We start from the raw sequence: 25,423 nt of genomic DNA on the forward strand, positions 1-25,423 counted from the left end.
TGGGCTGAGGGACACCCCTCCAAAGCACGAATTTCACGCACCGGGCCTCTAGTATAGTCTATGAATTCTAACATAAGTGCTCAAAAATACTTTATATTCAGTTACTTTATTTGAGGCTCTAATATTGCTAGACAACCATTTCTAGGCCCAAAAGCATTGTTATCATTTCAATGTAGTGCATGCTAAGGCTTCAGCTCTACTTTTGTTGTTAAAACACATGCAAAAATTTTCAGTTTGTTTTGTAAGGTCCCAGAATCATCATGGAAACTCCCCTTTGCCTAATACCAGCCTCTAATACCAGCCTTGCCTCCTCCCGCTAAGTCTTTGTGAATTTCAGGTCCTGGGTTTAGTCACAAAGAAAAAACTGCCACTTACTGAATTGCAAGCAAAGACATTTGGAATCTTGAGTCATGTTGAACTTAACCCTTTCAAGTCAATCATTTTTCTATTGCAGGCATTACCTATCCTGAGGCATTCCAAGAAGAAGGCAAGAGGATGACTAGCACATGACTGGCAACTGATCAGGAATAATTTCCACAAAAAAACCATACCTTGATTGACAAAATAAAGTAATAATAGTTAATTCTCAACTCAATAAGTAAAAGCAGCATAATGAATTCGTTGGGATATTTCCTAATATAAATACTGAGGTTGTCTTTCCCTATTCACATTTCTGTCTGCCGAGACTATGAACCACCTTTTTCTTGCTGAAACACTAAAATCAAAATGGTCAGCTAAAGGGCTATGCAAAATATCAAATCAAAGGAGGACAAATCAGAAAATGTTTTATGCTTTTCTGTGTTTGTGTCTTCATTCATTTTCATCCCTACCTCCTGTTATCTATAAGTTCAGAAATCTCACCCCATCCATAAAAGTAAAGACTCTTCAAAATTAAAATTACAGCAAGTAAGCAATAGTTACATCACTAACAGTGTAATGACTGTTTTTATAAGCAACAAAAGAAAAATATTATTTTTTCCATTAACCATAATAACCTGAGTTTTAAAAAAATTAATGTTGAGAAATAAAATATTAACTCATTAGGAGAAAATATTATATCAAATTCACTATTCATGAATGTTAGCATTAATTAGCTAACCCAAAAAAAGTACAGATTCAGAAACCATATAATTTTTAAAAAGGTTACCAGAATGATACCAAACACTCTGCAAACACAAAGAAAAGCTTGATGAATGGCTTAACAGCCAATGATGCTCATTTAAATGCACTAATAGGGGAAAATATAATTTTCAAACTAAGCTAAAAAAAGTCTATTTCCTGAACTACATTAACTTTATTAACTTCATTGCTTAAATTCCTGATGACTTAACATTTAAAATGTGTTTGCTGTTAAAATTTAATCATTCCATTATTTTAATATCATCAATCAAATACTAAAAAAATCTAAATCATACCTGTTAATTTGTTAATACTAGTATGTCAGTTTCTTTGGAAACAACCTGATTTTATATAAATATAATTCTAGTATATATGTCTTGCATATACATACATGTATATTTTAAATTTGAAACAGGTGCATGAATTTTGTATACAAATAAATCAGAGCCCTCAAGTTACTTCTGAAGAGCCAGAGTACTTACTGTATTTGCTACAAAATAAAGCTTATAAAAAAACACATGAAAATTTTGGAGTCAAAAAATGTAATAACTGAAGTGAAAATTAACTGAAGGAGCTCAATGGTAGAGACTTTTGACTGAGAGAAGAGGAATTAGTGAACTTGAAGATATAGTTTATGAAATCAGAAGAGGGGAGGGGCGGGGGGGAGAAGGGAGGAGAGGAACCTCAGAAAATCTGGAGTACCACTAAGCACACCAACATACACATAATAGGAGTGCCAGGAAAAAAGAAATATAAAGAAGAGGAGAAAATATGCAAAGAAATAATAACTGAGAACTTTCTGAATTTATTGAAAAATAATCGTCTATACTTCCAAAAACCTTGCAAAACTCCAAATAGGATAAACACAAAAATATCTACACACAGACATGCCTTAGTGAACATTCTGAAAGCAAAGTTTAAGAGACAAATCTTAAAAGTAGCAAAAGGAAAACAAATTTTCACCTATAAAGAAACCCCTTAAACTTAACAGCAGGCTTATTTTCAGAAACAACAGAGACCAGAAAAGTGGAAAAACATTCTCAGAGTAATCAAAGTATAAACTACCACCCAAAAATTCAATATCCACAATAACTCCCTTTTTTAAAAATGAAAGTAAAATAAAGACATTCCATGTAAACAAAAACTGAGGGAACTTGATTATAGCAGACATTCATTATAAAAAATAAAGGAAATTCTTCAGATTGAAAACAAATGTCCCCAAACAGTGATTTAAATCCACATTTTTTAAAAAATCACGGAGCACTGATAAAGGTAATATGTAATTTTAAGAGAGTACAAATAAGTATTTATTTTCCTTTATTCTCTTAACTATTTTAAAAAGCAACTGTATACAAAAATAAGTGTGTAATTGTATTATTGGGACTATCACATATAGAAATATAATCATACATTAGAATATTTTTCAGCAATAAAACAAATTATATCCTGATACATGCCATAACACAGTTAATCCTTGAAAATATGATAAGTGCTAGAAGCCTATCACAAAAGACAACGTGTTATATGCTTTTATTTATCAAGGCCCTTAAATAGAGACAGAAAGTCGTTGGTTAAGTCTAAGAGGGATAAAGAGAGTGGGGTGAAGGGCTGATAGGTAAATAGTATGGAATTTAGGGAGGGAAGAGAGTGATGTAAATGTTCAAAAACTGACTATGGTGATTATTAAACAGCTCCATGAATATCCTACCATTGAAACAGAGAATTGTATGGTATACGAATTACATATCAATAAAGATGTTACCAAAAAAATTTAAGTTCCATTTTCCCTTTCCCTTATGTATAAGTATTTAATCAATAAATACATTTTTTTCAGTCACCATACAAATTATTAGTGGTGGGTACTACAATTCTACCTAATAAAGAGGGAATATGCAAATTGACCATCAGTCCATAACGGTCAGGATGGCTGCACCCACAGCGGAGGCAGGGATTCTGTAACACGAGATTGCTGTGCCCACAGAGGAGGCAGGGATTCCACAACACAACATGGCTGCGTCCACAGCAGAGGCTGAGTTCCCGTAACAAGCCTTAACGAGCAATCAGCAGGGACCTGAGGCTGTGTGGCGTTGGGCCCCCCACCCAGTGCAGCTTGACAGGACCTCAGGCTGCAACCCCGACCCTGGTGCCAGGCCAGGGGACCTGAGCTGTGCCCCCCACCCGGCAGGGCTTGACGGGGGCCCTGAGGCTGCGCCCGCCACTCAGCGCTGGGCCAGGGGACCTGAAGCTGCGCCCCCCCGCCCAGAGGGGCTTGAAAAGGGTGGGGCCAGAGGGTCTGGGTCTCGTTCAATTTTGAGGCACCACAGGTAGGTGGGGACTTCACTCTGGGTCCCATGGCGCACCCTAGACCAGGGGTGGGCAAACTTTTTGACTCAAGGGCCACAATGGGTTCTCAAACTAGACCGGAGGGCTGGAACAAAAGCATGGATGGAGTGTTTGTGTGAACTAATATAAATTCAAAGTAAACATCATTACATAAAAGGGTACGGTCTTTTTTTTTTAGTTTTATTCATTTCAAACGGGCCGGATCCGGCCCACGGACTGTAGTTTGCCCACGGCTGCCCTAGACTATGACAGGAAGAATATTTTCATATACATTTTACTAATTTTCTTTCATCTCTGACACTTCTATTATAGAGAAAGGGCAAATAGAAATAATAAAATATTTCCTCTAAATAATCCCCTTTTAATGTGCACAAATTTCGTGCACCGGGACACTAGTAAATAATAAACAATCTTAGTCCTTGAGATACTATTTATCATGAGAGTGCAATCAAACACACAATTATTTAGTAAAAATAAAAATAATGGTGAAAATATATAGAGAGTATGTCAGTGGGTCCTATAATAAAAGATACCTTTAAAAGGCCTGAAAAATCAGAGGAAGTGATACCTGACTTGATTTCTAAAGAAGTAAGAGGTGTTGGGCACAGCATTCCAGCTGCTTATGTGCAAGTTCATAAGCAAGAGAAACTGTATGACCTGCTCTCATATTATAATCATGCAATATGGCTAGAAAGCAAAAATCAAAGAAAACGAGAAAGGCTAGAGAGTAGAGGTATCAGTAGAGACCAGACTGTCTAGTTGATTTGGCAGAAGTTTGGAGTGAGACTTGATTATAAGTGGTTACCACCACCTTCTGTGGTACCATATCCTCTAAAGCTACTGATTCCTCAGCTTCCTGTGTCTTACAGGTATTGCTTACAGGTGTCAGAGGATTCCTGAAGCATTAGAAAGAAAACTTGACTTGCAGTGTATATTTAATATCTCTGAAGTGTCATGTTTTCTTAATATCAAATTTCATGTTTCCTTTCAAACCAAATCACCTGATATCATTTTTCTTTGTAAGCCTTAGCACTGATTGTTTTTAATATTGTTTGCTTCTCCTGCTAAAACATAGCTACCAAGAAAGAAAGAAAAAAAAAAGAATCTTTCTTGCTCAATGCTGCATCTTCAGTGCCTAGAATAGTGCATGATACATGGTGGGCACTCAACAAATATATGTAGAACACTCATCAACTTCCCATTAGTATCCAATTCTATTTATTTGTTTAAATGAGGAAATGTTGAGAGTGTGTTGAATCTACACACTTTTGTGAAGTTTTCCCATGGATGGAAGAGGAATTAGTGATAGAGGAGGGGCTAGCTAGGAAAGGGTCAAGAAACTGCTATTTTTCTCCAACCTTGTATTTTTGAAAGATAGAGATCATTATCCTTGAGAAAGCAGAAACCACACATCGACAGTCTCTTTGATCTAAAAAGGTCTTATCAAAGTATTGACTTTTGGAGCACATGTCAGACGTAACTGATCCCAGGTAGGCAAGCATCCAAACAAAGCTTCATCTGGGTTTTCTGTTTTCCTTTGTTTCATCAAATCTGACTTACATGGTTGCCATGGAAATAAGCACAAATTGAATCATGAAGCTTTTAGAAGCAATAGTGCTGCATAAATGGAAGGAAGGGCTATTTTTCTTAATTTTTTAAAATTGGTAACTCTCAGCTTAAGGAAGATAATATAGAAAAGGAGAGAAGTTAGTTATTATAGTTTGTAACCAGGCTATATTTTATAAGTGCTGTGAAAAAAATAAAAAATGTTGCTGCAATGAATCAAAGCAGATACAAGAAGAATATGTCTATATATTGTTACGTGAATATATCATAAACCATAAAACCTCTGAATCAATATAACAGCAATTAGCTTATACATGTATAGACGTTTACTTGTCTATCTCAGCCTCATACGCATTTCCTATTTATTTTCAACAATACCACTCAGCTCTTGTTAAAAAGCCCAACAGCAATAAATAAAACCATGAATAAATAGAATAATTGAATTGACGCCTATAAAAATAAATCAAATTTATTTTCAAAAAAGTAGCTTTTGCTTCTGTAGGCTTCTGATTTAAGAAGAAACAAGAACAAATCTATGGCCCAGCTGGTGTGGCACAGTGGGTGAGCGTCAACCTATGGACCAGGAGATCACATTTGATTCCTGGTCAGGGCACATGCCTGAGTTGCTGGCTCAATCGCAGTAGGGGTTGTGCAGAAGGCAGCCAATTGATGATTCTCTCTGATCATTGATATTTCTATCTCTCTCTCCCCTCTCCCTTGCTCTCTGAAATCAATAAAAATATGTTTTAAACAAACTAAAAAGCTTAAGAAAAAAAGATAACAAATCTATGAACTCAATAAGGCAACTGCAGTGAGCAACAAGGTAGTAAACCCGGTTTCAAAAGTACTGCATAAAATGTTTATTGACCAGAATTTGGGGCAATGAAAAAAGCCACGGATTAGGATCAGATTTCCCAGATGGAAAATGAACAACAAGGAACAACAATAATCCTCACCTTTCCATGGTATATGTTTTAATTACACTTTTGTTATTTTTAGCTTATCAAATTATGTAATTTTAAATTGGCTTTATCCAGAATATATCTAATAGCTACAGTTAATCAGTGAACATAATTTCCCACTTCGATTGGTAAGGTAGTAGCTTGTGCCATGCTGGCCCTTCTCATTGAAAACTAAATGGTTTATTTATTGCCTTTATGGTTAATGCCTTTTTGAAACCTATTACAATATCTGAATGGTGTTTATTGAGCATAGTATGTTTTCCTCTCTTGTTCCAAATCTAATTTTTAGAATTCTTTTGTCATACAGAAAAAGGAAGTAACCATGACAACTGGTAATCTAAGGTGAAATCCAGTTACAGTTTACTAGTTTCCTGCATGTTAAGAGATATTTGCCAAATGGCAAGCTTCTCCATATGATGTTAAAGAATCTAACAGGAAACATCATTTTTAATTAAAGTTTTAAGTCCTAAAGTATTCTGGAAGGCCTTTCTTTGAGAAATTGAATTTTTTTTCTGCATAAAGAATAAGAGGATTTAAGAGAATTGCCTTTAAGGTTTCTGCAATTATAACTCATTTGAACTTGATGAGTCTCATTTACCTTCCTATCAATATTATATCGTAAGATCAATAGATAATACAAAAGGCATTTGCCTGTTAGGGAAGGTCAAGAAAAGTAATTTTCTTCTTCTGGTGATAGGGAGAAATATTAGGAAATGAAAAGTAATGCTCAAAAAACTGTGTGTGGTTTTGAAGTTACCTGCCACAATAGAATAATCAATAGATAGCTGGGACCTTCATTTGATCATTCATGCCTCACTGCTCACAAGCATTATTAAATATTCTCTTAGTTTCTCAGGAGGTTGTCTTTGAAGTTGCCACATGGAACATTTTTCTGCATGAAGAATTATAAATCACACAAAAAATTGATACTCATGTGTAGCTATGAGATATAAAGAGATAAAAAGTTGCACATAGCTCATTCATTGCTCATTGACCTTGGGCTACAAGATTATTTTTACTAAAATATTCTTGCCTCCTTCTGAGAAGTCAGTTTTGACAAATAGCCAACCACATCCTATTGACCATGTGGTCATACTGGATCTAGAAAAAAAAACACATTTAAACCACAGCTGTTCCAGTGTATATGAGAATTTAATTAAAAAGCCAGTCATGTTTCTCATATAAATATTCTTTGTCAAATCTTATTGTAAATTAAAACCATTTTCTTCAGGCATGTCATATTTGCAAACAAAATGATTAATGAAAGCATTTGCTGAGTCCAAATGAAAAGTTAAAACCACTGTGCCACAAGTGTTAGTCTTTCTTAAAATTCTAAATATGTAGCAAACATGACCCAGAGCACAAGACTTAGATCACTAAGTGGAATTCCGTGCATAGCCAAAAAGGAGATGTAGCCAAAGGCATGGAGATGGTTTGTGTTTATAAAAATTCAAGATCCTATAGAAAATCTTGTAATTTCTAAAGAACAAACGCTTAGAAATGAGTCATTTTGACTAACTTTTTGTTTCCGTACATAAAACATCCATACATTCATTTGAAAAGATCTCCAAAACCCATTCTAAGGGTAAAAGTGAGATGAAGTTTGCACAGAAGTTGTTCCATAATCCCTCAATATTGGCAAATGTTTCATTCTAAAACAATGTTCCCAATTCAGTCAAAGGCATTTATTAGTAGTTACTATGGGCTAAGAATTACAGTAAGAGCTTACAGGGATAAATAAACCACATTCCTTACTCTCAAACAGTGGGAAGCCAGGCACACAAACAGACTGCACTACCCAGCAATGGAACCATGCTCACAGGAAGCCTGTCTGCTCTAGCTGGGAATGCCAAGAGAATGGCCATAGAAGAAGTGGTATTTTAACGTAGTCTTGATGAACAAGTTTGCTATATTGAGAAAATATAAGAAGACAATCAATGGAGAGAGTATAAATTGGGAAAAGAATTGGAGTTTTGGAACTCAAGGGTGATCTGAGAATTGTGAAAAAATCAGTGTTACAGAGCACAGAATTCAAAGAAAGATGCTGCTAATATACCTGAAGAAGGATTTGTTGCCATATTTTAAATATTTTCAATGGTTAAGACAAGAGATAGCAGGTTGAACATAAATTCAGTTATAATAGGGATAGTATTAAGGGTCCTAATCAATAAACTTTATAATTGATTACATTGGGGAAATGAGGGGAAAGGCAGAAGTTAATGATGACACTAATCTTTCCTGCACAGAATTAAAGTCAATAGTAATGCCATTAACTGAGACAGGAAATAGAAATAAGAAACTGATAGGAAGATAGTGATTTTATTTTCAACACTTCAAGTTTGAATTTCCTGAGGAACATCTATTAGAAATGCAGACATCTTGTTACAAATACAGAAGTGGATCTCAGGAGAGGGATCATGTCCAGGAGACATGTAGTTGGAACTAACTCCAGATGGTACATAAAGTGAACTGAATAGCTACATTTAAGAAATACCTGTCTAGAAACATTTTCTCCATACCTTCCAAAATATACCTCGTTCTTTCACCCTTACATCATTAATAAAATAAATTTAAAATCATATTCTTCCATTATATGGATTAACCACTTGAATATATTCCTTTTTGTCAATCAAAAATAAAGTAAAATGATCTAATCATTGAACTATACATATAGTTCAATATGTATAGGACTATACATATGTACAGTTGCATAGTAATAGAACCTCTACTTTATAGAGAAAGAAATGTTATAAAAAATGAATATTAGCCAGAATGCTGAAGAGTATATTGTTCATCACTTTGGAGCTATTTTTATAATAAAACCTAAATGCTGTCTAACAAGTTCCTTTGGAAATGAAGAGAAAAACACATTAAAATGGAAAAAGCCCTAACTGGTATGGCTCAGTGGATAGAGCGTCAGCCTGCAGACTGAAGGGTCCCAGGTTCGATTCCAGTCAAGGGCATGTACCTTGGTTGCGGGCACATTCCCAGTGGGGGGTGTGCAGGAGGCAGCTGATGGATGTTTCTACCTCTCTATCCCTCTCCCGTCCTCTCTGTAAAAAATCAATAAAATATATTTTTTAAAAATAAAATAAAATGGGGAAAAATTCAGTGCACACTTGCTCTCTCTTAACTATGCCAGAGCCTTTCCCCAATCCTCTCTCTCTCTCTCTCTCTCCTCTCTCTCTCTCTCTCTCTCCCTGTCTCTCTCTCACCCCTAAGCTCCAAGGGTCCTTCTTTTGCCTCTGTAACTTGTTTCCTGAGTCCACATAGTCCAGCTAGCTCACTTTTTCTACTTCTGTGACCTTCTAAATAAACTTTTGATTGTACTTGAATAAATAAATTAATTAAATGAAATGAAAAATGCAGTTAGAAATTATAGCATAACACCTCTATGGTCTGGCTTCACGCGTTAGAGTAAATATTTATCACACATTCTTAATGTCCTAAGTTTTCATGTAATTTAATAAAATATTATTCAATCTTTTAATTATATCTGTAAAATAAAATGCATGTAAAATGTGTTATTTTAAAAAGCACATATAAATTAAGAATACATGAACTATGACCCTTTTAAGGAATTTACTGATCTTAATTCACCTGTGCCATAGAAATACCCTATTAAATAAACTTCATTTTACCTAAAAAAAGAAATAAATAATTTCATGACTCAGAGAATGAATTATTCTGATTACCCATAAGTGTTCACTTTACCTAGTTAGTGATTCATATAGATGCACTCCCCATTGAGATACACAGGAAAAGCTATTTGTATAATGACCATAATGACAAGAAATGAACAAACCAAGCCACACTATTATTTGACTATGAACACAGGACTGTGCAGATGGGATGGGTATTCACATTTAATCTTACAGAAGACAATTCTGAGTATAAGATCAACATATTCCATATTTTTCAATACTGGGAATTTTGTCTCCATCTTTTTTAAATTTTTACTATAGATTATATTTATGAAAAAATAGTCAGAATATAATTTGACATAAAAAATTTATATAGATTAGCATGCAATATGTCAAATGAGTAAAAAATTACATATCCTATCTAATAAAAGAGAAACATGGTAATTAGCGTACAACCGCTACCCTTCCCATTGGCTAATCAGGGCAATATGCAAATTAATTGCCAGCCAAGATGGCGGCCGGCAGCCAGGCAGCTGGAAGCGAACATGAGGCTTGCTTGCTTCAGTGACGGAGGACACCAACGTTCCCCACCTGCCTTGCTGGCCTCTGAGCTTGCAGTTTGAAACATAGTAACAAATACAGAAGCTAAACAAAACCCCAGAAACCTGCTTTCAGCCGGCCAGAATCTCAGAGCTGGAGTTATACATTGTTTCGATTATAGAACCCAAACAAACCAGATACCTGCTTTCAGCAGCAGAGGCCTCAGAGCTGGAGCCAGAGCTAAAGCTGGCCCAGAATTAAAAAAAAAAGAAAAAAAGGAGCGGTGGGGAGCTTCATTCACCCGCCAGCCTGAAAACAGCCCTCAGCCCCTCACCCAGACTGGCCAGGCACACCAGTGGGGACCCCCACCCTGAAGGGTATGTGACCACAAGCAAACAGCCATCATCCCCTCACTCAGGCTGGCCAGGCACCCCAGTGGGGACCCCCACCCTGAAGGGTGTGTGACGAGCTGCGAACAGCCATCATCCCATCACCCAGGCTGGCCAGGCACCCCAGTGGGGACCCCCACCCTGATCCAGGACACCCTTCAGGGCAAACCAGCCAGCCCCATCCATGCACCAGGACTCTATCCTATATAGTAAAAGGGTAATATGCCTCCCAGCACCGGGATCAGCAGAGCCGCGAGGCCTCCCAGCACTGGGATCAGCGTGACAGGGGGCAGCGCCCAAACCCCCTCATCGCCCTGCGGTTCTATGTGTGACAGGGGGCGGGGCCACAACCTCCTTATCCGCCCTGCTCTGTTCATGACAGGGGAAGGCGCCCCAACCCCCTGATTAGCCCTGTTCTGTGCCTGATAGGGGGGAGCTCCCCAATGCCCTGATCGCCCTATGGCTCTGTGTGTGACAGGGTGTGGCACTCCAACCCACTGATCAGCCCTGCTGTGTGTGTGACAGGGTGCGGCGCCCCAACCCCCCCCCCCCCCCACGGACCCTGCTCTGTGTGTGATGGGGTAGAGCCATAACCTCCCCATCGGCCCTGCCCTGAGTGTGACAGGGTGTGGCACCCCAACCCCCTGATCGGCCCTGTTCTGTGGGTGACAGGGGGCGGTGTCCCAACTCCCCTATCGGCCCTACTCTGTGAGTGACAGGGTACGGAGCCCCAACACCCCTGATGGGCCCTGCTCTGTGCGTGATAGGGGGTGGCGCCGCAACCTCCCCGGCGACCCTGCCTTGAGTGTGACAGGGGGCGGTGCCCCAACCCCCCAATCGGCCCTACCCTGAGCATGACTGAGGGTGGATCGCAACCTCCTAATCCACCCTGCTCTGTGCATGACAGGGGGTGGCGTCCCAACTCCCCAATCAGCCCTGCTCTGAGCCCAACCAGGGGCTGCACCTAGGGATTGGGCCTGCCCTCTGCCACCCGGGAGCAGGCCTAAGCCAGCAGGTCGTTATCTCCCAAGGGGTCCCAGACTGCGAGAGGGCACAGGCCGGGCTGAGGGACCCCACCTCCCCCACGAGTGCACAAATTTTTGTGCACTGGGCCTCTAGTATATTATAATACTAGAGGCCAGGTGCACGAAAGTTGTGCACAGGTAAAATCCCTAGGCCTGACCAGTGATCAGGGTTGATCTGTGGGTGCCGGGAGCCGGTCCATGCTTGCTGTTTCAAGGGACCTGGCATATATGGCATACTGTTCTTAATATGTTTGCTCACCTTCTTGGCACTATGTGTTTTAACCAAGGTCTCTGAGAAAGGTTGTTTCCCCAGGTAGGGATTTTCCCCTGAAGTTAGGGAGGGAATAAAACCTCTTAACTAAGTGCCAGGTGGGTAATTAATCACTTTAACTATGAACAATCATGCTTAAGCTACATAATCTTTACTCCTTGGAATGGAGATAAGAAACGCCCTAACCTTTGTAATAGAGATTGATAGGATTGAATCAACTGGTATAAATACAGATGTAACAAGACAGCAAGACACAGAACTTAGAACACAGAACTTAGAACACAGAACTTAGAAGACAGAACTTAGAAGACAGAACCTACATAGAACCTAGAGACAGAAGAACTTCGCTGGAGAGAACATGGCAAAAGATCCTGGACTGAACCTGACTATAGAACATGGCAAGAGAACCTGACTAGAACCTGGTGACTGAACCTGGCTGGAGAACCTGGACAGAACCTGGCTGGAGATCCTAACCAGAACTTCGCTGGAGATCCAGAGCAGAACCTCTCTGGAGATCCAGACCAGAACTTGGCTACAGAGCCTGGCTGGAGAACCTAGCAAGAGAACATGGACACAGAACCTGGCTGGAGATCCTAACCAGAACTTCGCTGGAAATCCTGGCTAGGCTGCTGATCAACTGAACGCTGTCTCCGTGTCATTCCTTCTTCGCCAACTCCATCCACACCTTTGGGGAACCCTGGACCTGCTGGGGTTGGACCCCAGCATGTGGGGTGACCTGCAGGGTGATCAGATGGCCCCTGCTAGCACCTGCCTTGGCTGGCCTGGGGACTGTGAGCCAGAGGCAGCTCCTGCGTTGAGCGTCTGCTCCCTGGTGGTCAGTGTACATCATAGTGACTGGTCGTTCCACCGGTCATTCTGCAGGTCGGACAATATGCATATTAGGCTTTTATTATATAGGATACACAATTATATATTATATATTTACATATATATGTAAATTATATATATATATATATATATATATATATATATATATATAATATGTATTTATATATAAAAGTCAAAGGAAACACTGTGAATTCTGACCTGTTAATATTTCCTTCATAATTGATGGGGTTTTTTCCCCAAATTTTGACAATGAACTGAAAATTACAAATAAAAAAAAATCCATGTTTTTCCATTTGTCACACACTGAGCTATACATTTTTCTCTTTTCAAAGTTTTCACCTACCATTTTTTCACTTAGGTGTTTCAAAAGCTCAAGAAAAATAATGACTCACTATTTTCACAATTGTTTAGACCCTTGTAATTGAATTGAATTCTGTGAATGTGGTTCAAGAGCTTCCAGCTATGATAGGTTTACTTGTTAACACCTCGCCCCTGATGCATTAAAATGTTTCTACAACCTTTTGTATGCATTCTGTGTAAGTCACATAGCACAACTCTCCATGTGTACCAAAAGAATTCACTTTGAAGCCATACCCATGACTAAATAGAAGCATATTTCCTGGCCATTTGCAACATCTGCATAGAACTGATTATTTTAAAGGAATTAAACAGCATATTTTCTAGTAATAAAACTAGAAGCAAAGAGCCTTTTCCTAACAGACACTTTAGTTACTAATTATTATATTTTTTGAGTTCTACATGGTTGCAAAGTAAACATATAGAATGAAAATGGCACTTATACTAGTAAACCCACTTTTAGTATACATCAATGTCTGAGAAGTATTAATTTCATCCAGTAGTTAAAGTTCCATAGAAGTGCAATATCATTTCTACAGCCCAGGGATTCTTGGAAGATGGTGGTTTGAATGACTCTCAGCCTGGTTAGCCTCTCAGTTCTCATATGTCCACCTTTAATGAGCAAGCAGCTACTGGGAAGAACAGATAAGCAGGGCCCAGGAGAGTGAAAGTGAGATCCCAACTCTGTCTTCCTCCTAATGGACATAGATGTTTCTCTGGACAAAAGGTGAGTCTGGAGTATAGCATCGAGAGACATGAGACACGAATTATATTGCTATAGCAGGCCTGTTCGCCTTAGAGCCCAAACACTCAGTAATTGCTGAAAAGGTGGATTGAGACCCTCCTCCCATCCATTATACTTAAAGACCATGAAGAGAACAGGGAGAAGGGAAGCATCTAGAGGTGAATGACAACTTGCCAACTATTACAACATCAACCAGCATGTACAGAGAGTCCTGCAACTTACACCACTCATGGGATGCCAATACTTAAGGTACCCAGCAACTGGCATCCATAGGAAAATTACCACAAGCTCTGTGGGACACCATCAACACAAAAGAGGAAATGGACAAGCAGAATGAGCCCTTAGGGTATTAGAGATTCTGGGAGGAAGGATAACAACATGACCAAACCTAAAATAAGAGCACAAGAGCACATTAATATTTTAAAAAAGTATGAAACAATGTTCTAGAAACAGAAAACAACACTCCCAAGCTAAAGAAATGTTCTTAAGTGAGAGAAAGGAAAGTTGATGATATCTGAATTAGTAGAGTAACATGATCAGCTCAAACCTTCCAATGAGTTCCCTTCTTATTCAAAATAAAACCGAAATTTCTCACCACGACTGGTAAGGCCCACTGTGATCTTGCATTTCCCTTTGAAGCAGTGAGTATGATCATGACTCCAGCATTTGCACTTGTTACTCCCTCGCTCAGATATCCCAAGTTTTGTGGCCTCATTTCATTCAGATCCTTGTTCCATTGTCACATGATTAGAGTATGCTTGGTCTCCCTATCTACAACTGCTGAATTCAGGGGTGGGTGGGAAGAGATCAACCAAAGAATTTGAATGCATATATGCATAACCCATGGACACAGACAAAAAGGTGGTGAAGGCCTAGGGTAGGGGGCAGGGGTCGGCTATCAATCAAATACTAATCTCACCCAAAAAACATTTGTCCAGAAACAACTGGAATAATGTTTGACCACATATCTGGGCACTGTATCCCACCCAGGTTGACACATAAAATTGATAATTATATAAAGAGAAGAACTACTTAACAGTAAAACAAAAACAAAAGTGATACATGAAAGTCAAATATGTTCTAGAAAGATTAGTAATAAACTATTTTAAAAATGTATTCCTATGCCTATTTCCTCCATGAGGAAAAGGGTTTCTTCTGTCTTGTTTACTTTTGGAGCCTCCATCTCTCAGTACTGGCTCTGGTATACAAAGAAACTTAGTGGCTTTAAAAAAAATCTAGAAAAAAAGACAAGAGAAAGGAGGAAAAAAGGAAAGAAAAAATATGCCAACTTCTTAAGAAAATTACATTGTCCTTATTTTTTTCTCTATTCCCTCTTTTTTATATTGAGTATTCTCTACTGAATACATATTATTAGTTTTAAATCCTTTACATTAAAAAATATGGTGAATTATCTCCCTTTATATGTCAAAACATAGCTTTCTTTTTTGCTTTGAGCAGTTTATATAGGCAAAACAAAGAAACAGAGATAATTGTATCCGTCCCAATCGATTTTTTTAATTCATTTCAGAGAGGAAGGGAGAGAGATAGAGAGAGACAGAAACATCAATGATGAGAGAGAATCACTGATCAGCTGCCTCCCGTACCCCTCACCTGAGATCAGGCCCACATTCAGGGCACATGCCCCAACAGGAAATCGAACTGTAACCTCCTAGTTCACAGGGTAGATGCTCAACCACTGAGCCACAACAGCCAGCCATCCCAATCAATTTTAATACTTCAATTAGTACCTGTTTTCTTACATGAAACTAAAGATTTCCTTATAAAATTAATGACTGATTTAAATAAAAGTTATCTTATAAGAGCCATATAATGAAGATAAACCTAAAAAGGAATTCTTTAAGCAAAGCTTATTCGAATCCATTGAAAGAGAAAATTAATTCCCCCTTAATATATCCATAGCCAACTAAAATGTATCAATGGCAAAAGAGCCAATTGAAAGTAAATTTTTATAAGCTATAAATTCTAAGAATGACATATTATGAACCACATAAGCAGAGCAAGACAAATCAACTTTCCTTTGCCAAAGATAATTTCATAAATATTCTGCTGTTATAAAAATACTATCACAGCTCAAAATATGGATGTCTGTCTTCAGGGTTTATTATAGATTTTATTATCATTCATTTTAATTTCCTGCAGCTAACCATGGAGTCTCAAGCAGAAATATTTATTCAAATTCTTGGGATTTCGCTATAATATGTGGATACAGTAATAGTGCTTTGTATATAAGGGACTTTAAAAATTAAAACCCTAAAGGTACTTTACAAAGTACCTTTTGTATCATTTACGAATTATATTATCTCTATAGATTAGGATTAAAGTAACTGAGATCTGTTCTGTTGCCAAGAATACGTAACATTTGCTAAATCCATTTCTATAATCTCTTCTTTGATCACTCTAGTTGCGTGGGTTTCATCTTTCTTTGTCCCTCCTCATCTGAGAGCAGCATAGGGATTAGCTGTATGGCACAGTTTAGTCTGGTTCCCCACCCAGTTAAAAGCCCTGGGAGTTAAAGCTTCATTATTTTGTTCCTTTAAATACATCATATTTTCTGGCTTATTGTGAAATGAGCTTACTAAATGCCAAACACTTTCCTAGGGGGGGTTACATGTAGTGCCTCATTTAATTCACACAACAGCCTGTGAGATGGGTATTTTTATCACATCCTTTTTTTCCAAATGGAGAAAGTGAATCATGGTCAAACCAGCGATTAATTTGTAAACCCTCTGATTCCAACATCTTCCCTCACCACATTATTGCATGCAAAACAAGCATCTGGGAGCAGAAGGAGAAAGTAAGCAGATCTTACATTCAGATCTTAAAAACTCAAGTTTATTCTCCTTTTTCTAAAAACAAAAAAACTAATGGGTATAAAATAACTAAAAGGATATAGAAGCTAATGAGATGAAAGTAATTGTAGCTAAGTTATTTAAAATTGAAGGCAATTTTAAAGTTAAATTCCTCTATCTAGCATTCAAGGTAGGGGTGTGTGTGTGTGTGTGTGTGTGTGTGTGTGTGTGTGTGTGTGTATTTAAAGGCTTTATTTTTTTCTTCTGGGGGATGGGAAGTGGGAAGAAGAAGAGGAAAGGGTTAAGGGAAAGGCCTGGGCATGCTCCAAAGAGGGAAAGCATCAAAGGCTTTTTATTTGGAAATAATTTTAGACTCAGAACAAGCTACAAATATACTATGGAGAATTCCCACATAAATTTTCCTCAGCTTCCACCAACATTAACATCTTATAGAACCATAGTACATTATTAAAACCACATAACTGACATCCATAATGTGTTGTTTTTTAAACATAATTGATTTTAGAGAGGAAGGGAGAGGGAGAGAGAGATAGAAACATCAATGATGAGAATCACTGATTGGCTGCCTCCTGTACTCCCACTACTGGGGATCAAACTCACAATCTGGCATGTGTCCTTGACCAGAATTAAACCCAGGATTCTTCAGTCCACAGGCCAATGCTCTACCCGTGGTCGGCAAACTGCGGCTCGCGAGCCACATGCGGCCCTTTGGCCCCTTGAGTGTGGCTCTTCCACAAAATACCACGTGCGGGAGCACGTACAGTGTGACTGAAACTTCGTGGCCTGTGCGCAGAAGTCGGTTTTCGGCCTGGGCGAGACTATTTTGAAGAAGCACTGTTGATATTTGGCTCTGTTGACTAATGAGTTTGCCGACCACTGCGAGCCAAACCAGCTAGGGCCTATGTTGGTTTTGAATGTTATGTTTTGTGGAAATGTACATGCCTCACTTTCTAAAATTGGTTAAAATTTGTAGATGTGCTGAACTGTTGCTAGGGAACAATTTCTTGAAACTACTATTCAAATATCTTCAGGAGAAAAAGCATAAGAGTTCCCAAAGACATTTTTTGGTTTTGCTTTTTTAATTAAGCAACTGAAACTGTAGAGTTGTGCATATGAAAAGCGACACTACCATATTCATAGATTTTTAGACAGGGAATGCTCTTTAAAATACTGAGTGTAACCCCTCATTTTATCAAATCACATAAAATGCTGAGAGATTTACCCACCATCACACAGCAAGTTAGTGATTTGATCTGGATTAAATTGCAAGTATTTCTAACCAGCCTGCTTCCCATTACACCCTACTGTCCTCACAAGTGGAAAGAAAGAAGGTATGCATAGGCTGACTTCTAAAAGAAGCAGAAAGCCCCAAAGGAATCTAGCTTCAAAATCAGTCCAGGTTTAGGTTAAATAGGAATTGATAATGTTTAAATATTAGTGAGAGAGTTGTTAATTACACAGGATATTAAAAAAACTTTTCAGTTTTTCATCTTAGATTTGGTCATGTTTAAATTGGCTATTTTCATTGCAAGTAATTTTTGATGAGTAAGCTGAGCTATATTAACTAGATTTGTAGTCTGGTAATACTTAAACCACAGGGAATCACTGAAATGTGGCAGGTGGATATACAACATGCTGAACCAGTCATCTAAAGATAAATAAAATTCATGCAAATTAAACCTGCAAAACTAAATCTATAAGAATCATCCACTTTTATCCAAAAGTACCATTTTTAAGCCACTTAATTTCTGATTTTTCTCTCTTGCCTGAATTATTTCTTTTTAATTTTTAAGAGTTTTGTTTTGTTATTTGGTGGTTGTTTTTTAATATATTTTTATTTAAAGTATATATTAAAAAATCATTGATTGGCTGCCTCTTGCACACCCCTTACTGGGATCGAACACAGGTATGTGCTCTTTTCTGGAATCAAACCCGGACCCTTCAGTCTTCAGGCCAAGGCTCTATCCACTGACCCAAACCAGCTAGGGCTCTCTTGCCTTAAATAGTTTATATCAGTGATGGCGAACCTTTTGAGCTCAGCGTGTCAGCATTTTAAAAAACTCTAACTTAACTCTGGTGCCATGTCACACATATGAAATTTTTTGATATTTGCAACCATAGTAAAACAAAGACTTATATTTTTGATAGTTATTTTATATATTTAAATGCCATTTAACAAAGAAAAAATAACCAAAAAAATGAGTTCGCGTGTCACCTCTGACACGCGTGTCATAGGTTCACCATCACTGGTTTATATTAACCTAAATCTCCTCTGATCTACCTATAATCTATATACTTATAATCTATATAAAATAGGCCTATAACTGACTAAACGTTTTCATATTATTCTTCAATATATAATCTCTCACCATTAGGAAGAGCGCTTTCAGAAGAAGCTTGTGTTTAATGATTTTCTTGTCCAGGCTGGCCACAGAACAGGTGTTCAGTAAATAAGTCCAAAATTATTTTGACAAAGGTAAGGCATAGAGGTTTTATGTGTTTTAGTGGAAAGCACTTTATTCCACATAAACTCTGAAAATCTTTCATCAAGACACGACAGAAGAGAAAATTAATATTCTGTAAGGGTCAATACAATAGGGCTAAGCATCTAACAATGAGTCATCAGTAATTTATGCACAGAGTAGCTCTACAAAAGTTACCGCCCACTGCCTGGTGCTCATTGCTTCAGAAGGTTGGTGAGGAAAGCTCCAGAGTAAACTTTAGAGAAAATCATTTCCAGCCCGGCCAATTCTTCCAGCAAGTTGCATGACCTTGGGGAAGATCCATCATTTCTTTGGGCCTGAATTAGGATTGATTTCTAAAGTACTTCTAGCTTTATAAAATATTATTATTTTATTTAAGTTCTAAAAGCAGCCTTTACTTATCCAGAGGTTAAGAGGAATTTAGTTTATAGCAGAGTTTAGAAAATCAAATGTTTTAGATTACTTCAGTTTCAACATAACCTAACCCTTATCTAAAGTTAATTTGTGAAACACTATTTCAGGCATAAAAACGAAGTAAGGAGAATTTGATGGTTTAAAAAACACAGAAGCTGGTGTCAGCTGACTCAAATTTAAGACCCTGCGTGATCCTTACAAGTTCTCAGAACTTGAGGAAACTGTTGTACTTTCTCTTGTTTTCTTATCTATAAACAAGTGCAGGTGGTGATGGGAGGGTATTATTACAATAAATATTCTCTAAAGACATTTTTTTTATATATATATTTTATTGATTTTTTACAGAGAGGAAGGGAGAGAGATAGAGAGTTAGAAACATCGATGAGAGAGAAACATCGATCAGCTGCCTCCTGCACATCTCCCACTGGGGATGTGCCCACAACCCAGGTACATGCCCTTGACCGGAATCGAACCTGGGACCCTTCAGTCCGCAGGCCGACGCTCTATCCACTGAGCCAAACCGGTTTCGGCCTCTAAAGACATTTTTTATTATATTATATGAAAATGGTATTATATTTCAACACAACCACTGTCGAGAGAAAGAAAGAAAAAGAAAACAGAGGATTAAATATGATAGTGAAAGGAAAGAATATGGGTCTGAATCAGTTACAGCTCCAAAGGGTATGGGGTGTGGGGTGTCTTATGATTCCCTAAAGAAGAGAGGCTTGAGGGTGAAACTAGTAATAACAGAAGGGCCATACCACAGGGAATGAGTTGGAAAGCATCCCCAGGAGGCAAATCTCTGTGAGTAAATTTTAGTCTTTGCTATGGACTGAATGTTTGTGTGCCCCCAATACTCATATATTAAAGGCCTAATTCCCAGTGCACAATGTTTACACACTCTGCAAATCCATCATGGTATAGCACCACCTCTCAACATCTTCACACTGGCTGGCTCTATTCTTTGATCACTTCCCTCTAAGGGTCCCTGATCCTGGAATAGACCCATGTCATTCCCCACTCAGGAATTCTGCACACGCTGTCTCCACCCCATCTGCCTGCCATGCTATACCCTTTTCCTTCTCTCATCCCTTATCCCACTCCTCTTCTTAGGGCCAGTTCCTTTTGTTCTTTTAGGGGTCAGGTTGATACCAGCTCCATAGAGAAGCTTTCCCCTACCACCCTACCCAAAATAGCTTCCCCTTAAGTCCTACCTAAATCCTTTGTTTATTTCCTGGCTCTAACTAGAATGTGCAATTGTGTAACTCACCTGTTTTTCATCTTTCTTCTCCTCCACCACCAGAATATTGAATCCTCCAAGGTAGAAAACAAATATCTCATTCACTATTATTTTCCAGCATTTAATGCAGTGTCTACAATATGATAGGCATGGGGTAATTATTAAATAAATACATTTGTGTCAGAATATCTTCCCATAAGGAGACATCAAATTTTCTCATGAAAACCAATAACAACATTATAATCATTTTCTCCTGTAACTTTTTTGCCACACTTTGCCACACTTATTTCACAAAGCAAAAGAAACCTGAAATGTGAAAATACTGTTCATGTGTTTTCTTATCACATTGCTGACTTGTAATTATAATTTTATTTTGCATGTCTCAGCATTTATTAAAACTATTTCATCTGCCTATCTCACAGAAATACAAAGGATTATGAAAAAATACTATGAACAACTCTATTCCAACAAAATGAACAACCTAGATGAAATGGACATATTCATAAAAATATACCACCTCCCAAAACTCAATCATAAAGAATAAAAAAACCTGCAAGAGGCCAATAACTACCGAAGAAATTTAAGCAGTAATCAAAAATCTTCCAGCAACAAAAGCCCTGGTCTGGATGGCTTTACAGGGGAGTTCTATCAAGCATTCCAAGAAGAACTAAAACCTATCCTCCTCAGACTATTCCAAAAAATTCCAAGAGGAAGGCACACTTTCAAGCTCTTTCTATGAAGCCAGCATTACCCTAATCCCAAAACCAGATAAAGACACCACAAAAAAGAGAACTACAGGCCAATATCCTTGATGAACATAGATGCTGAAATCCTAAACAAAATTCTAGCAAATCGAATTCAGCATTACATTACAAAGATCATACACCATGACCAAGTGGGATTTATTCTGGGGGTGCAAGGATGGTACAATATTCGCAAATCAATAAATGTGATACATCACATAAACAAATTGAGAGACAAAAATCACATAATCATAACAATTGATGCAGAAAAAGCATTTCACAAAATCCAGCACCCTTTCTTAATAAAAACTCTCAGCAAAGTGGGTATAGAAGAATCATACCTCAACATAATAAAAGCCCTATATGACAAACCTACAGCCAACATCATACTCAATGGGCAAAAACTAAACTCATTTCCCCTAAGAACGGGAACAAGACAGGGATGCCCACTTTCCCCACTCCTGTTCAATATAGTACTGGAAATGCTAGCCATAGTGATCAGACAAGAAGAAGAAATAAAAGGCATCCAAATTGGAAAAGAAGAAGTAAAACTGTCCATATTTGCAGATGACATGATACTGTACATAGAAAACACCAAAGACTCCATCAAAAAACTGCTAGACCTAATAAATGAATTTGGCAATGTAGCAGGGTACAAAATTAACACCCAGAAATCTAAGGCCTTTTTGTACACCAATAATGAACTCACAGAAAGCAAAACTAAAAAAAAATCCCATTTACCATTGCACCAAAATTAAGATACCTAGGAATAAACTTAACTAAGGAGGTAAAAGATCTGTACTTGGAAAACTACAGGACATTGAAAAAAGAGACAGAGGAAGACATAAACGAATGGAAGAACATACCATGTTCATGGATTGGTAGATTCAACATCATTAAAATGTCCATACTACCCAAAGCAATCTATAAATTCAATGCAATCCCCATTAAAATACCAACAGCATATTTCAAAGATCTAGAACAAACTCTCCAAAAATTCATCTGGATAAAAAAAGACCCCAAATACAGTGGGGCCTTGACTTACGAGTTTAATTCCTTCCATGACGGAGCTTGTAACTCAAATTACTCATATGTCAAATCTTAAAGTGAACGAGTGAGACACGTGATGCTGGGCTGATGTTGTGGCATTCACTGCAACGTTTGCTGTGCCAACTAGTGGTGGGGTATCTGAAGCTGGCTTGTAACCCGAATTTTAGCTCGCAACTCAAAGCAAAAAATCGGCCGAGAGATGGCTCGTATCTCAAAAAACTGGTTAGTCAGGACACTCGTAAGTCAAGGCCGCACTGTAGCCACAATATAAAATTAATATAACATTAATATAACATTAATATAAAATTAATCCACTGCTCAAAGCAAGGTACCTGTGAATAGATTTATTTACCTTTGCTTAATAATTTCTTTTGTGGCAGGATTTCAAATCAGGTGATTGGATTTATATAACACTTTTAGCTGAATTAAGAGTAACTCAGGTCACAGAAAATTCTATTGCATGAATTTTCTTTAAAAAAAGAAAAACTAACATTTTTTTAAAGTTACCAATTAAAACTAGTACTCAGAGTAAGTTGCAGAAAACTGTTAAGAATTAATTAACTCCTATAGTCTAAGTAAGAGCTGATTATGAACTGCAAAAATAGTAGAATCTGCAAAACCTGCCTGAGGCATCTCAAATACAAGAGTGATAATAAGTTAGAGAAAGTTTTCTTAAATTAGTCCATTTATATTTGGATTTGGGAAGGAGAAAGTATTATATTTTTCATTGTACTATGTTAAAAAAGAAATAAGTCAACATATTTTTAACTATTTATTTGAAAAGTCCAGAAGTAAACTTGATCATTGGTATAGATATAGATATAGATATAGATATAGATATAGATATTACATAAAAGCCAAGTGACCAGTACACCAGGACAACCGGAATGACCAGTCAGTATGACATGCACTGCAGCCAGCCCCTGATTATCCCCGCAACCCCAATCGGGGGCAGGGCCAGCTGTGGGGAGGGGCCGTGGGCAATTGGCAAGCCGGCCCCACCCCTGATCTGCCCCCATCAGTGTGGGCCAGACAGACCCAAACCTTGCATGATATAGATATACAGAGATAGAAATAGAGATAGATGAAATAGAGATGATAGAGATAGATAGAGATAGAGATAGAGATAGAGATAGAGATAGAGATAGAGATAGAGATAGAGATAGAGATAGAGATAGAGAGATTCTGGAATGTAGCCTAAGAGTGAATACAATGCAAAGTAGGAAGTATTCTCAACACAGCAGCCAAAGTAACCCCTTTAAAATGTGTCAGATTCTGATGCTCCTATGCTTAAAATCTTGCCATGGCTCTTCGTCACTCAGGATCATAGCCAAACTCTTTAAAGGGAACTTCAAGGCCTTCTGTGATCTGTCTCCCTCCTCCTCCCCAATACCTCTCCCAACCCATAGCAGAGGAAAATGAGGCTATATCCATTTGGCCACAAATCAGCAATCCAAGTATTAGAGGCAAGAGGCCCTAGAATCAATGAACCATTGTGAATCTGCAGTATTTCCCTCATACCCTTTATCTTGGATTTCAATGACCATTTAAAACAATTTTCTTTCATCCAAATTGGCACTTTATTCAGAAATGGGATTTTGTGTGAAGCTTTAAGATGCTCTCTATCTTTTTTATTTTCCTAATTAGAACAACTGCTCTATCCAACAATGGACTTTAAACTTTAAAATTAGGATAGACTTCAAGTCTGAGATCTATAATATGCCCTCAAGATGAAAATTACTCATTCTCTAATCTTTAACAGTTAAGTTTAAGTTACCTTTTTTTTTAAATATCAATAATAATAAAAAAAATAAAGTCCCTAGAAACCTCATGAATATAGCAGGTAGGCAACATGAGAAAGAAAAGATAAGTGGAAAGGCAAGATTCTATCATTAGTGACAAAAATGCAGCTTTTCTGCTATGTTGAGAAATTATAGCTTCCTTCACTCCAAATTCCATTCTCTTTTCTCTCGTCATTGCTTGTCTATAACTTTATTTGTAAAGACTAGTTTGTACAATTTCTTGCATATAAAATTATTTACTTACTAGAGGCCCGATGCACGAAATTCCTGCACTTGGTATTGGGGGACCCGCAACCTGGCCTGCGCCCTCTCGCAGTCTGGTACCCCTCGGGGGATGTCTGACTGACGTCTGAGGCTCCCACCACCACCACTGCACTCACCAACTGTGAGCACGGCTTCTGGCTGAGCGGCGCTCCCCCTGTGGGAGTGCACTGACCATCAGGGGACAGCTCCTGCATTGAGCGTTTGCCCCCTGGTGATCAGTGCACATCATAGCGACCAGTCATTCTGCCATTCGGTCAATTTGCATATTAGCCTTTTATTATATAGGATTGACTTTAGGCAAAGATGTATGTCAAAGAAGTTTCATTCTAACAGATTCCAAAAACTTCCTAGTCTTTGGATTGGTAACTTGGGCCAAATCTAACCAACCAGAAATTTACTATCATGAGCTCTTACTTTCAACTGATTTGTAAAAAAATTAAAATTTATGGCTTAAGTATGTATAAAATTATGTGTATTAATCATAAACTAATTGGATGAATACCTCAGTCAGAGATTAGCGACTAGATGTGATTTTAGCATGAAATTTTTATGGTAACTCTAATATTTTAAAGAATGTAGGTGATGTAAATATACTATTCTTTTCTTAGACAATAATATTGAATGATGTTTTCATACAACATGCAAAAGATTAAATGTTTAGTTCTGTTAGTTAATTCTTTTCAGAGCTCATAATTTTTAGTATCTGACTTGGCTTATTGATAGGCATTTATATCCCTAAGGTGCCAGCAGTGTTCAATAAGGTATCATCTAAATTAGAATCACAGT

The sequence above is a fragment of the Myotis nattereri genome (assembly GCF_964212035.1).
Source record: "Myotis nattereri genome assembly, chromosome: 5".
Lineage (NCBI taxonomy): Eukaryota > Metazoa > Chordata > Mammalia > Chiroptera > Vespertilionidae > Myotis > Myotis nattereri.